At 39.0% G+C, this 14,471-nt stretch overlaps 1 protein-coding gene across 3 annotated transcripts in view; it reads right to left on the bottom strand.

The window, feature by feature from the left end:
- The window catches only part of sgsm2 (small G protein signaling modulator 2), a 94,922-nt gene that overhangs the window by 54,326 nt on the left and 26,125 nt on the right, over positions 1-14,471 (bottom strand). The window lies entirely within an intron of this gene.

Here is a 14,471-nt window from a genome sequence, read left to right as displayed (position 1 = left end):
TACCGCTCACCACGATTCACAAATAAATGCCACCAGATTTGAATACAAATAGCGGTACACCCTTCACCGAACATCCAGCAGATGGCAGTGTTGTGCAACGGTGCCAGTCAGTCATTTGTAGGCTATCCAGTCAGAGACTTTCTTACAAGAGTAAATGAAACTGCATGATCAACATGGAAGCGGCCAGTGGATTAACTGCATGGGTAAGTAGTGTTATTTATTGCGTGTGTGTGTTATAGTGGATTTCCCCCAACTTGACAGTATAGACCTTTTCACCGTTGACAACAAAAACAATGTGTTAAAAGGGTCTGGTAAAGAACGTTTTTTTAAAATAGTTTATCGTTGTCTGTCCTTTGGTGGCAAACTAAGACAATAGTGGCTAGATTTTGTTCCCAGCCAAAAAATACCACTATTGTTAATCCAGACCGTGTTGCTGTGCTGTTGTGTGCGGAAGTGTACCGGAAATAAAGTTAGGGCCATAGAACGTTCGTACATTGTTTTTGTTGTCAACGGTGAAAAGGTCTATACTGTCAAGTTGGGGGAAATCCACTATAACACACACACGCAATAAATAACACTACTTACCCATGCAGTTAATCCACTGGCCGCTTCCATGTTGATCATGCAGTTTCATTTACTCTTGTAAGAAAGTCTCTGACTGGATAGCCTACAAATGACTGACTGGCACCGTTGCACAACACTGCCATCTGCTGGATGTTCGGTGAAGGGTGTACCGCTATTTGTATTCAAATCTGGTGGCATTTATTTGTGAATCGTGGTGAGCGGTAGGAATGTCTCAAAATTACGTCATCGCGAGAAAAGCAAAAAATGGATCCACAAATGCTGACTCCACACACAAAGTCAAGGACATTTATTTTCAAATCTCGAAAATATATTTGCAAATCCACATTTATTTATACAAATTCGTTTATTTATTTGTATGTCACATTTTTATATTTGTATTTTGTATTTGGATATTTATAAATGTATGCATATGTATACACATCATATTGTACACATTAAAATCTTTCTGAGACAAAATTATCCCCATATGGGCAGGACCATGCATCAACATGTCAGACATACTGAGAAGGCTTAAGTTAATGCACATAAAGCTGGAAGACTTCAGGATTTCCTGTGACTTACATCATTAGATGTAACTTGAAAGACCTAAAATGGCTGTTGATTTCACATATAAAGTTCTCATTTTCTGTAGATTTCACAGTGAAAAAACATTAAATATTCTAAATAGTGTTTTACTGTATAATTAACAGTATGTACTGTAAATTGTATACAATAAATGATGTATGAATAAAAGTTTTGAAATATGACTGTGTTTTACTGTATACTTCATGGCATATTTTACGGTCTTTTACTGTCATGGTTTGGCAGTTTTCTACAATCTACAGACATTTTTTACAGTGTATATTTTTTAACCCATTACAGCTGTTATACTGCTAGGTGGCTACATAACTAGCTAACCAGCCACAAAAGCGTAATTATAAAGGTCATGTTTGTTAGCTTGTTTAACAAATCAAAGTACTAATATTACTAAAATTGTGCTGTATATGTCCATGCTTGTAGAAGAGACGTTACAGCTATAATGTTGCTAGAAAGTAGAATGTTTTCAGTTAACATTGATTATCATACTGTAGTGGCATTGGTAAGTACACAATTTGTCGTTAATGGGCTAAAACTTGCTAAATGCTCCGAATTGTCCTTTAATGGTATGTTTGTTGGGAACATATTTCTTCCCTGCATCCACAAACACAAGTTAAGACTACCTTGCAAAGAAAGAAAGAAAGAAAGAAAAACAGAGAAAGAAAGAAAGAAAGAAAGAAAGAAAGAAAAACAGAGAAAGAAAGAAAGAAAGAAAGAAAGAAAGAAAGAAACGCTGACAACTTCTCTGGGACCGAGCTTAGTTTACCTCCTCATATGTTACACAAACAGACATTTTGTGTCATCACAGGCATTAGTGTGAGTGGTGAGTGTGTTTGTATGTGTGTGTGTGTGTGTGTGTGTGTGTGTGTGTGTGTCTGACACTGTGACAGTGAGATTAAGTTCTTCTATACATGCAGTGCTTAGCCATTGATTTCCTCTGGCACAGGTCGAGGGGTGGGTACTTGTTTTAGCCCCTGAAGTCCCATCAGTGAAAGGAAATAAACCTCAGCATTGTTTTCCCCCCCTCTACAATCAGTCTCTGATATAATTGATGAGCAGAAAAAGAGGTGATGGGTGGACTGACTGAATCAATATTTAATCACCCTGTGTGCGGTGCTGACCCAAGACCAAAGAAAGTGGACATTAGAGGAGAGGACTATGAGGGGGGAGGAGAAGACTTAAGGGATGGAGGAAACACTGTTGCTTTGAGACTGAAAAATCATTGAACATTATAAAAATTTAGTTTTTGACAAAAATTATCCTCCTGGCTCTGCAAACCTTCGATAACCTTTTGCAAGAAAGAAATTAAGCAAACGCAGACTGCTGCTTTAGTTGATTGTTTCTGGTGCTGGAACAAAGCCCTTAAACCATTATTACACTACAACACATAAACCTGATTAAATCTGCTTTAAAGCCCACAAATCAATAAATGCAGCCGAGCACTGTTAGATTGTAAGAAGTGTTCTTCATTAAGACTGTAATAAATATGAGCCTTACAGTCACCCATGGCACAAAGCTAATAACAAACTAGTTAAATCTGAAGGCATAGATGCTAATGTACTATTACCCTTTGTTAATTCAAGTTTTTTTCAATACATCTCGAGGCTGTTTCAATAGAGTGGGAGGTTTGTTGCCTTTCAGTAGAATCAAGAACTGCTACACTGCTGCTAGGCACAATACTCCATTCTATTATAAGTGGAGGCAAAATAAAAAAGACTATGGGAGGAAAGTCAATCAATAGGAAAACCTTTATTTATTTATGTCTTCTGGGACCCTTAAACACATCTTACTGGTTACCACTTACAGCTGGGCAATACATATGTTCACTCAGTAAAACACTTCTTCATATGAAAATAAACTTTTGATCGTCAATCAATCAATCAATCAATCAAGGACGTTTCAGGCACGCACAGACAATACAATCTGTAGCATAGTTTGGTACCATAACATTTTGTACCATGTGCCGTATCACTAATATGGAAGAAAAAAAGGGAAAAAATGAGACAGCCAACAAGACAGAAAATACTACACACTTTATCTTCTTGTCATGCAAACACAGAGTGCAACCACTTCACAAACAGCAGCAATTAAAAAGCCATCTCCTCAGAGAAACACCCCAACAACAAACCATGACGTTACTATTGGCAGGAATTGAGGGCTGATGAGAGGACGGTAATTGGCCCAAGAACTAACGTCCTTCCCTGAAAACTGTGGTCCTGCAAAAGTCAAGGATTTATATTCATTTAAATTTTGATTTATTTTTGTAGAAATGTAATTTCTGTTGGTAGGGAGGGACGTAGTTTGACAACATCACGAAGTAGCGTGAGATGTGTGGGAGTTTGTGTTGTCATCACTATTAAAACAACCACCATTACTAATGAAAATCTGACATGTCTCAGAGAGCCAAGTCATGTTAACAGACAGGGTCATTAGTTTTATTAGTCATGTTTGTCGACTTCCTTCCTCACTCTGACATATATATCTGTACATATCCTGTGTTTAGTTGGCAATGCCCCGTGACTTGAATAAAATTGTGTATTTTTCTCTGGGTTTGAACATTGTTGGAAACATCTGGGACAATGGGACACAACTTAACAAAATATATAACAAATGTCTAATGTTACACATTATATCCTAAAGGTCTCGACAGTCCTACTGAAAAAAAAGATAGTTGATTGTTGAGTCTTAGGATACCATATATAACGTAAATGGGTTAGTTTCCAACATATGAATGGCACCCATTTGTGTGTTGGTTATGTGCGTATTTGACAACCTGGCAATGAGCTGACAATTAGTTATTTGTCCAGTGTGACTGACCCCACCTTTAATAGACAATGCTCATAATTGACTACTTTGGTGCACTTTATACATTAGAAAATGATATTGGAGAGATGTAATGCTAGGTGAACCTCAACCCCCGGCTTGTGCAGCATGATTGGCTGCTGTTGGGTTGACTCATTTATCTGCACTTTTTAAAATTATTATTATTATTAATTAATTTTACTGTTTGGACATGGGAAGAATATCAAGTAATGTCACAATGTTTTACACTCAAGTTGCATGTCTTAGAAGATGTGTTCTGGTTTACACCCCACTGTGTAGGTAACCACCAAACAGGAGACACTGGAATGTCATCAAAGTTGATATCCCTCTCAGGATTCCCATCTGCAAACATGGCTAAATGTACATTATTATCATCAAAGTATTAAGGGAGCTGTGGCATGGCAGAGTCAGCATTGCTGTTACTTTAGCCAACTGCAATACTGAAACCAAAAAAAGAAATCCCCTGCAACCCAGGAAAACTTTCTCAAGTCCTACAGAAGGCATCAGAAGTGCTCATCTCAGAGTAAAATAGTTACTGATTAATAGTAATGTGAAGGAGAAGCAAAGGGAAACATTTTTTGGCATATATTATGATTGAGTAACATTCATTAGAATGACTGGCCGCCATCTTGGGACATGGTGTCCAGTTCTCTTAACACATTCAGGATTGGAACTCACCCATGCACCCACTCAAACCTGATTGAATAGTTTCAGAGTCAATATCAGTTTGTTTGCTGTGAGACTGTCGATCGAACAGACTAAAACTTACCATTAAACATGGGAATGTCATTTCAGTGATTCAGATCGATCTTTAAATGACAATTACAATTACATAAACTAAAGTCTGAGTGACTAAAGAAAGCATCTGTCGTGTTCACACTGGGAACGTTGTGTGTTAGCTCTGCTTATTCACAGCTCTAAATATCAAGTTGTTAATGCTGCAAGCAAATGATGCCTTTAGAGTTGTCACAATACCAAAATGAGCAACCACAATACTATACCAGACAAAGTATCACGGTTCCTTGTATTATCACGATACTGCAGCCTTTTTTATTATTATTATTTTTATGAACTGCAATGCATTTGTACAAATTATAATACTTATTAGTTACTTATAATGTTGTTTGGTGCATGATAAACATAATACTGGTGAAGTAAAAATTGGACTGAAAAAAAAAGCCACTATGTAGCGGAAACCACCGGTAGTATAGTAATCCACGGTAGTACCGTCGTGTAGAATTTTTAGTATAGTAGGAACCGTTACGATTTGGCTCTGCAGGGTACCGTGGGTATCGTGCAACTTTAGATGCTGTGATTCATGACGCTTTTATCTGCAAACAAGGGAGGCTGCAGAGCTTTTCTGACAATAACACAGATTTTTCTTTAAAATAAAGCAGACAAATGTTTCGTCTTCAGATCACAACGCCTACAGTCACCACCTTTACATTTTACAGCTGGCCTTTACACCCTCTGCTGGATGATCTCTTGATAACCACTGTGCGACAGTGTTTAGTTTCAGTATGAATATGTAAAAATGAACAAAAGGATGCATTGCATGCAGTGTTCGAGAAGCAGCTGTGACCTTTTTCCTCGTGGATTTTTGACAGCAGTAGGAGTGGATGACTAACAGTGGGTCAGATTAACCTGCAGAGGAGCACGTGGTAGGAGCTCCTGGCTGCATTTGGCAAAAACATTGGTTGGTTGAAAATTGAAAAATAATAGGAGGTAGGTGATAGGATGAAAATAGTCAGTGTTTACAGCTAATGTTATGTGGTGCAGAGTGAGTTATATCACATCCGCCTATTTGCCAGTGCCATAGCAGATGAAACGTCTCCTCAAATCAACATCACAAAGACCGCAAGCTGAGACCAGACTCCAGCTTCATATATGCAACTGTGAGTATGTGTCTAAATTTGCCTGCCTGTCTCAGAGTTGTATTTTCTGTCACAAGGTACAAACATTTATCTGAGGGTGGCGGAGTTGCCATGGAGACCGGTTCTAATCAGTGGAACACCTGACGCTTCACTACGGTCTCTCGTGACTTCCGATTCCTGTCATTCTCAATTAACTCGGAGGGAGAGTGTGAAGGAGACACACAGTGAGGAAAGGCTGAACAGATGGAAATAGTAAAATGGAAAACTGTCTTCTGTTGTCTCAAAGCTTTCATTCAGGTCCAGCAGGTTGGGTTATTATGAGAAACACAAACATTTATTCACACTACATGTTAAAGACACGTCTTTCAGCTAATGTTACATAATGTGAAATACAGAAAGATTCATTATCTTGGGGACATTTGTATTCCAATTAACCCTAACCCACGCCGCCATGCTGTTAATTCTGCATTACTTTGAAGTCTGTGTAAAGGCAACTCCATGTTTTCTTTCAAAACAATATATTAAACAAATAAATATGTTGGAATATAGTCGCTAAAAACATACATTACACATTACATTACTGGATAGGGGACGTCTCTTATATGCAACAGCAGCTTGTAGCTATGACAGGGAATATATGAAGTCAGATCTGAGTTTTTGGTAACGGTGCACACGTACGAGAGACACCTGCCTGGTTGTGACCACCTGCCGGGTGTGCCGTGCTTGTGGTCCTGAGTCTAACCACTCCAATGGGAGAAGTGAACTTGAGTGCAGATTTTGATTCACCCCACAGTCACTTAAGTAAATACTAGACTGACACTAAAATAGCAAATCAGGAGAGAAAACTTGAAGAACTTAAAGCGTCTCTGGTTCAACACAATCATAATCATAAGGCTATACTGTCATGGTGAATCACGCCTTCTACAGTTTGTGTGTGTGTGTGTGTGTGTGTGTGTGCGCGCGCGCGTGTGTGTGTGTGTGTGTGTGTGTGCATGCACACATGCTTCACTAGTATGGTGAAGCTAAAAGCAGTGTGCAGAACAAGGTTTCTCCAGTCACGACTCTGCTGAGGCTCTGCTGTGCCCTCATGGCCTTTTGGTTTTCTGCTCTGCATCAGTCACCAGCACTACCTGAGGTGTTGTTTTCTTTCTTTGGGTCAAGATCTTCTATTCTCTCTGCCTTATGTAATGATAAATTCAATTTCTTTGTTTCAGTCACTGAGATGCCCAACCTCCCCTTTCCTAACACAAGATACCAGGTCCTTTTGTGTTTGTCTTTCTCCATCTTTGACCGCTCGTGTGTTGATCAACCTTTTCTTTGCAAAGAAAATAAAAACCTTGGCGGCCAGCAGAAGTCTCTATTTCATTCTTCACCAGTAGCAGAGAAATGTCCACAACACTTAAAGCACATGTAAGTAACATTTGCTCATGGTAAACCAAGAGCACAGTTCATCAAGCTTTTGGAATCAACTATGACGGAGACATTAGATGTATATTTAAATTTGGTATAGCTGTCCCATTATTGATAAATCTACGGATTATTTATTCTATTAGTTAGTTGTTAGGCTTTTAGAAATGAGTGACAGTTTGGAATATCTCAAGCAGTGTTAGAAATAAACCCGATGTTAATGACTCGTTTCAGCAGCATGAATGAACCTCCTCTTCACGGGGAGGTACAAGCTCATGAGATGTGTCTATTAGCATTATCAACTAGGGATGGGACATGATTTTCGAATAGTCGAATATGCGTGACGAGTTCGAATATTGAATAGTAATTTCGAATGCCGTTTTGGCTTACGTTGCATTCCACTAAAAAAAATGAGCACGGAAAGGCGTTTCCTAGTTCCTAACATACGCTGGCTACCTGTGTTGCATTCCATCGGAACGTGTGTTCTCCGCAGCCGGTCTGATTGTCAATAGGCTGCGTACCCGTCTCCATCCCGACCACGTCGACATGTTAATTTTTCTAAACAAAAATATGTCTTAGGTTTATTCTACTCTGTTCGAGCGCTTTCAATATCGTTCCCTAAACGGGCAGTTTCACCCGCGGTTCCTTCTAACAGACGTAAATAGTAAATAATAGTAAATATAAATAATAAAATTGGAAGCCTATATTATTGTTTGAGACTGTTGGCTATGTGATGTGAATGGAAGTTTATTGTTTATTTGTTTATCATTGTTTATTGACTCATTAAACCGTTACCGCTTTCACCCTGTCTGTCATGTGTGCGCGCGTTTGGGTGTGTGGGTGGGGGGGGCGGGGTTCTGTGTCGATTTTCGAATCGAATTTCGAATAGTGTTTAGCGAATTTCGAATAGTGTTTTTGATCAAAAGTACATCCCTATTTCAACGCTGCTAATTGCCATATAAGGCTGCCTGTCCACTCAGTGTGAACAGGTTTCATTCACAAAATGTCGCACGAGAGAAAGAGTAGACTGTCGAGCCTCAAGTCCTACTGTGGGAACACAAAAGACAAAATATGGCGACCTTAAACATGAAAGAATTAGAAAATATTTATAGTACAGCTGGCAATGTGAGCAGAGCTGGAATGAAACAGAGAGCATGTTCTGACACAAAGATACAGTGAAAAAACATTATTTTAAAATATTTAATATAAAAGAAGGTCAAGGGGAAGTGACATCATGGAGGTATCATAGAGGACAGTAGATGTGAGGTGTAACAGAAGATGATGCCTGATGAACTGATGCCTGAGGCAGCTGTCAGAAGGAGAGGAGCTTCTGCTGACAGCTACTGAAATGTTTCTCCGCCAACAATAAACCCACAATAAACGAAATCCGCGAAGTAAGTTTTACAATTATTATACATGTTTTAAGGCCGTAACCACACACTTTTATACACCTTTTTACATGCATCTTGTACAGTACTCCCTTAGTCAATCAGGACGCAGAACACATGTGCGATTCTCCCTTAGCCAATTTAGGACGCAGAACACAATGCGCGTTCATACTGTACAGTACGCTGTAAAAAAAAACATGCAAAATTACACAAAAAAAATCCGCAAAATAGCGAGTCCGCGAAAAGTGAACCGCGTTATAGCGAGGGACGACTATATACACACTATTTATATGTACATAGTTTTTAGGTCACGACTATGCTTAGGTTTACTTTTCAAGCTCCTTGTTTTTATCTTATGTCTATATCCGTATGTACAACAAGAGAAAAAACCTGTGGTCACGCTTATGCTGCCCATGGTTTTTACAAAACAGTCAGTGTTCCTACCTCAGAGACATCTGGTGAACACCAAAGTCTCTGAAACGACTTAAACCTGTTCATAAGAGTCGCTCCTGCATGACGACCATTGTTATGCCATTAGCTAAGAGCTAATTAGCAAAACATCAGCTCATTATTACAGTTTCTATTATTGTTTCTTGAGCTATAAATTCCATTGCATGTCATGCAGGCTCATTTATGATACATTGTGTAATAAAGAAAGAGACAAAAGTAAAAGAAGGCCAGAGCAATGAGTAAAGACGATAAAGTGACAGCTGAAGTGAACTAAAGGCTTTCACATGTTATTTTTCAGTGACGTGTTAAAATATTTAACACCAGTTCAGTGTGGGCATCAAAGTCTATTTTAGAACTACAGTTGCGTATGTGCTACGTGACAATTTTAGAACAAAAGTACGAAATCTAATACATATAGTCTGATTTCCACCTTGACATTTATGATCACGCTCCTGATTTAATCTCCAATTAAATCTATGTAAAGACTAAATGGGATGAAGTTTTAGGCCCCTTCGTTATTTCCATTGGTTAAATATATCTCTCTTTTTCATCTTTATTACTGTCTTCCACTATCTCTTTCCTATTTTTCTTTCTATTTCTGTCATCATCTGTCTGTAGTGCGTGCAGGCCCAGATGTCCATTCTGTGGCAGGTCATTACATGACGAGTTTCCTAATGAGCCCATTAGCTGCTTCAGGCCATCCCTTCCTCTCTTACTCACCAATCTTTCCCTTTCTTCTACTCTACTCCTCCATACTTTCCTAGTTAATCAAATCACGTCCTTCTTCTAAGCCCCAATCACTGAGATCAATTATCACCTCTTTTTTCCGTCTCCGTTTATGTCTCTCATCTCTGCTATGTAGAAGTACACGGTTTTATCCAAAGGATGTGACAGCTACACAGACTTTGTACTTCCAGGCTTAAATACTCATTTTCACTTTCCTTTTTCATTTCCCACACATGACCATTGTTTTTGTAAAAATAGTGACTGAAGCTCATTAAGGCTTCAGCTAACGATTATTTTCACTATCAATTAATCTGCTGACCATTTTCCTGATTAATCAGTTAGTTAATTTTTCCATTAAATGTTCAGAAAACGTTGGTGCTTTATTCAAATGTCTTGCCACAACCTAAAAATATTCAGTTTACTGTCACAGATGACTGAAGAAACCAGAAAATATTTGTATTTGAGGAGCCAAAATATTTCTTCAAAAAAGACTCAAAACCATTCATCAAAATGGTTTCGTGATAAATTTAATAGTTGACAACTAATCGATTAATGTGCGTTCTAATCGCTGCAGCTATACATTACATTTTTCGGAATTGTAAACCTGACCCAGCAGCACTGAGCAAAAACATTCAGAGCCAAGAGAGCTGGTTAGGAGCGAGTTTGTCTTTTCGGGAACCTAACTCCATATAAAGGGGGCTAAGTCAATTCTTTTGACATGCTGTACCTTTCAGCTTTTGTTGTCAGATGACTGCACAAGCAGAAAAATATTGATTGAGTTGCAGTATAGATACTCACCAAAACAAGGGCTGTGTCAGGACGTTTGTGCCGTTCATGTGTGCAGACACATGTAAGGACAAACCAACAGCCTACTTTGTAAATCTATTTCTAATGTAGCTTCTTGTTGCTGCCAACAGTCTCAACCATGACATACATTCATGTTAGTGTACTGTATGTTGACAGAAACATATGATGCATGCAGTATGTGTGGAGATTTTTCAGGATAGCATGGTTTCAGTGCTTTTATATTGTATACTGTAATGCTTCATTTGACAGCTTACAAGTGTGTCTGTTTGGGTATCACAGAGACAACCTGTTGGTGAAGGCACAACAGCCTTTTTTAAAAACATTTTCACGTGGAAATTGTTGCCCGTTTAAATAAATATGTGGTTTAAAGTAAGGCACAGTGCAGTGTTACACATTTTAACCTGGTGGTCATGTCATTGGAATGATATACATCAGCCACAGAGCATCTACATGAAGCTAAAAATATGGAAAAGACAGCTTTAGTACGACTCAGGTAACAGGTATTCATTCAATATATTATATATTCTCTTCCTTGTGTTCTTGTTCTTCTTCAAGGTGCGATCTTTTCTGATTCTTAAGATGGAGGCTGGTAGAAGGTCTGATTTAATAACACCAGACCTAAACTAATCCTGTGACCTAATGACAAATTAATAGGCTGTGGCATCATCTTTAATTACTTTTTCGTATTTTAATCACAGACAGTCTGTATATTTGAAGGGCAGAGATTCTTAGTAGAAAGGTTTGGGGACCAGATGACGGATGTTATTCTATTTCTACCTGAATATTTTAGTGTTTCTGTTTTCAGCATGGCAAGTTGAGCGCTCAAGTTGACGTAAAGTGTAAAAAATGGAGCCAGTGACGGCAGCTCTTTAACTGCAGTATTTTGGGGGTACTCTATTAATAACACACAGACAGTGTTCATTTCAGGGCTGTGTCTCTTTCAGGACATCTTTTTAGACACCAAGATTTTCTTAACAACAACATTCAACATTAACAAATGATATGCACGACACTATAACGACTACACAAAAGAGAAATCGCACATTACACAACTTGACTCCCCCATCTGTAAGGCTAATGAGGGTGAGTTATGTGATCAGTTTAAAATATTGTGGAGAAGTTTTGGACTCCTACACATTGACACAGTTATACAACAGTTAAGTCCAACCACGCAGAGAGACTGGCCAACAAACATCCTGCGGGTTCCTATCTATAACTGCAGTAAATACCAGGGGTGCACTGGCTCCCACTAAAAGATCTTGGCTATCCCAGTTAACTGGCGCGTTATTATTATTAATGGAAGAACAGGAAGAAAAGGTTGCTCAGGGAGAAAGGCTCTTTTTGAAGTTGACATTTTGCTAGTATATAATTAACAGCAGGTCTCTGAGGGGCAGGGGAGCAATCAACACAAGAACCAAAAGAGCCCATAAGGTTTTTTAATTGACTTGTGAAGCACTTTGACACTGTGCTTTAGAAATAAACTTTCTTTGACTGACTTTAATGATTTTCAGTTCTTCAGCCCACATTTGAAATGTTCTACATGCAGTCTTTAAACTCACTAACTCACTCAGAACATTTGAAACCACCATAAATGAACACAAATTCAATTTGGTAAAAGACATTATTCTGATTTTCATCTATTTAAAGAGGCTATATTATGTCCACACCAAAGAGAACCACTGCCACGCAGAAAACTGAACTGTCTGACATGCCTCAGACTTGTTTGTATTCAACCTCCCATAATTACTTTACATCACAATGTAAAAAGGGACTACCAGGTGACAGTCTAGTCTCCTATCAGTCCACCATGATCATTTTCTCATCATATGATAACACAAAGATGACACAAACATGGGGACAGTATATGAGCCAATATCTCTGTTGTTGGCTGCAAGAACCAACACAAAAGTCTTCTACTACTAAAACTACTGGTAATCAACGAAGCTAGGAACTACTTTGTTGTTGGTACAGACTTCCTATGCTATCCATTCTTTATACTGTCAATGATTTTGACATGTTTTACTGTTTATTTTGTTTTGTGCTTGGTGTCAAGACTTATTTGAGGCCAACTAAATAACGATAGCAGTAGGTTGGAGACTGGTAACTGATTTTTCCCCTGCTGTTTTTGTGTAACTGCAGCGCTAATGTGAGCTTAGCTAGTGTTAGCTTTGGTGTTCTGTTACAGTAGATGCATTTCTATCATCTATCTGTTTCTGGCTGGTTTCTTGCTTTGTAAAACAACTTAAGTACACTGTGGGTGCAAACATTTAGTCAAACTCTGTGTTCATGTTGAATCAATGAAGCAGACAGCTCATCTGACACACTTAGCCTAAATGTGAATGTTTTAATTAATTTAAATAATGCATTTAGTTAATGCCATCCTTAAGAAAAAATGAGACAGCACACATACCATTGATATCTACTGGCTAATGAAACTGGAATTAATTTGGCCTTCATTAGCAGATGCAGCACAATGAACAGGTATTAGGAGGGATAGTCAGGAAGAGAGGGCCAGCGGTGACTCATTCCTGCACTGACATCACTGGCTGTCATTAGCATCTGACCTTTTACCTTGCACCTTTCCCAAGAGTCAGCGAGCTCAAGAGGCTGATGATTAGTCAGCACTGCAGTGACGTCATGGTTGGGTTAGCCTGCAGGCCCTCAGTGCAGGACTGATCACATGTAGTCACATTAACATGGGAGTCTAGTGTAAATAGCATTCACAAGGCTATCTGGATGAATGGCGCATACAAATGTATTGAAAACCAATTGAGTTGGGGATTTGCATGAAGACGCTTTACTCCAAAAGATCTCACTGCATAGACTTGAAATCTTTTGGAACAACACATCAGCATACAGAGCAGCCGGGTCTGACGATTGAAATGATCAATGAAGTACTGCTCTGCAAAAATCTGACTGCAGATGCAGCTGTAGTACATAATGACTGCACGTGTTTCACCAAAAACAACATTATGAGGCATTAAAGGCACTAATATTTGCATTAGTTTAGTATACTGAATTGTCCTGGCCATTCTGAGAATATAGCTACCAAAACGGATGTAACAATACATCGTGACACGATTAAAATCGGTACAAATGCGTGACGATTCGCACCGGTTGACAGAAAAAATTAATCGCGATTCTTCGCGAATGTGAGACAAGTCGGATATGTTCTTTTTTGTCTTTTTTTATTAGAAATAGGTTACGTTATCTTAAAAAAAGTCACTGGTTGGTGATTTATTTGTTCAACGTCAGGCGTCAAGTTATGTGACTCACGTCACTACGTAGGTATGGAGCACAGAACTATGGGAAACTATGGCGACGGTAGGCAACAACTTTGAGGTAGAGGATGCGCCGAGCGGTTTTAAATCACCTGTTTGGCGACATTTTGGATTCCCAGTATATTCAGATACAACCGGTAAAAATAGGACAGACAAAACACAAACGGCATGCAAATATTGTAAGAGACTGCTGACATATAGCGGCAACACAACACCCTGACGAGAGGCTTTTCGTCTCCTCTTCCCCATCACAACCAAAGAGCGCAAGAAATTACCAAGGCAATTGGTTATTTTATCGGAAAAGATTTGAGGCCATTTTCTGTCGTTGAAAATGACGGCTTTCGGCTGTTGATGAGCACGCTGAAGCCAAGATACTGCATCCCGTCACGACAGCACTTCAGCCAGGTGGTCGTGCCAAAACTCTACCAGGAGGTAAGAGCTCATGTGGTTGAAATTCTCCAGAGGGCTGATACAGTGTCTATCACAACCGACGGGTGGACATCTAGAGCCACGCAGAGTTATGTCACTATAACTGTTCATGTGATCAATGCAGA

The sequence above is a fragment of the Larimichthys crocea genome, chromosome VII (assembly GCF_000972845.2).
Source record: "Larimichthys crocea isolate SSNF chromosome VII, L_crocea_2.0, whole genome shotgun sequence".
Taxonomy (NCBI): domain Eukaryota; kingdom Metazoa; phylum Chordata; class Actinopteri; family Sciaenidae; genus Larimichthys; species Larimichthys crocea.
Note: the sequence above shows the minus strand (reverse complement) of the source record. Positions and strands in the feature narration are given on the sequence as shown.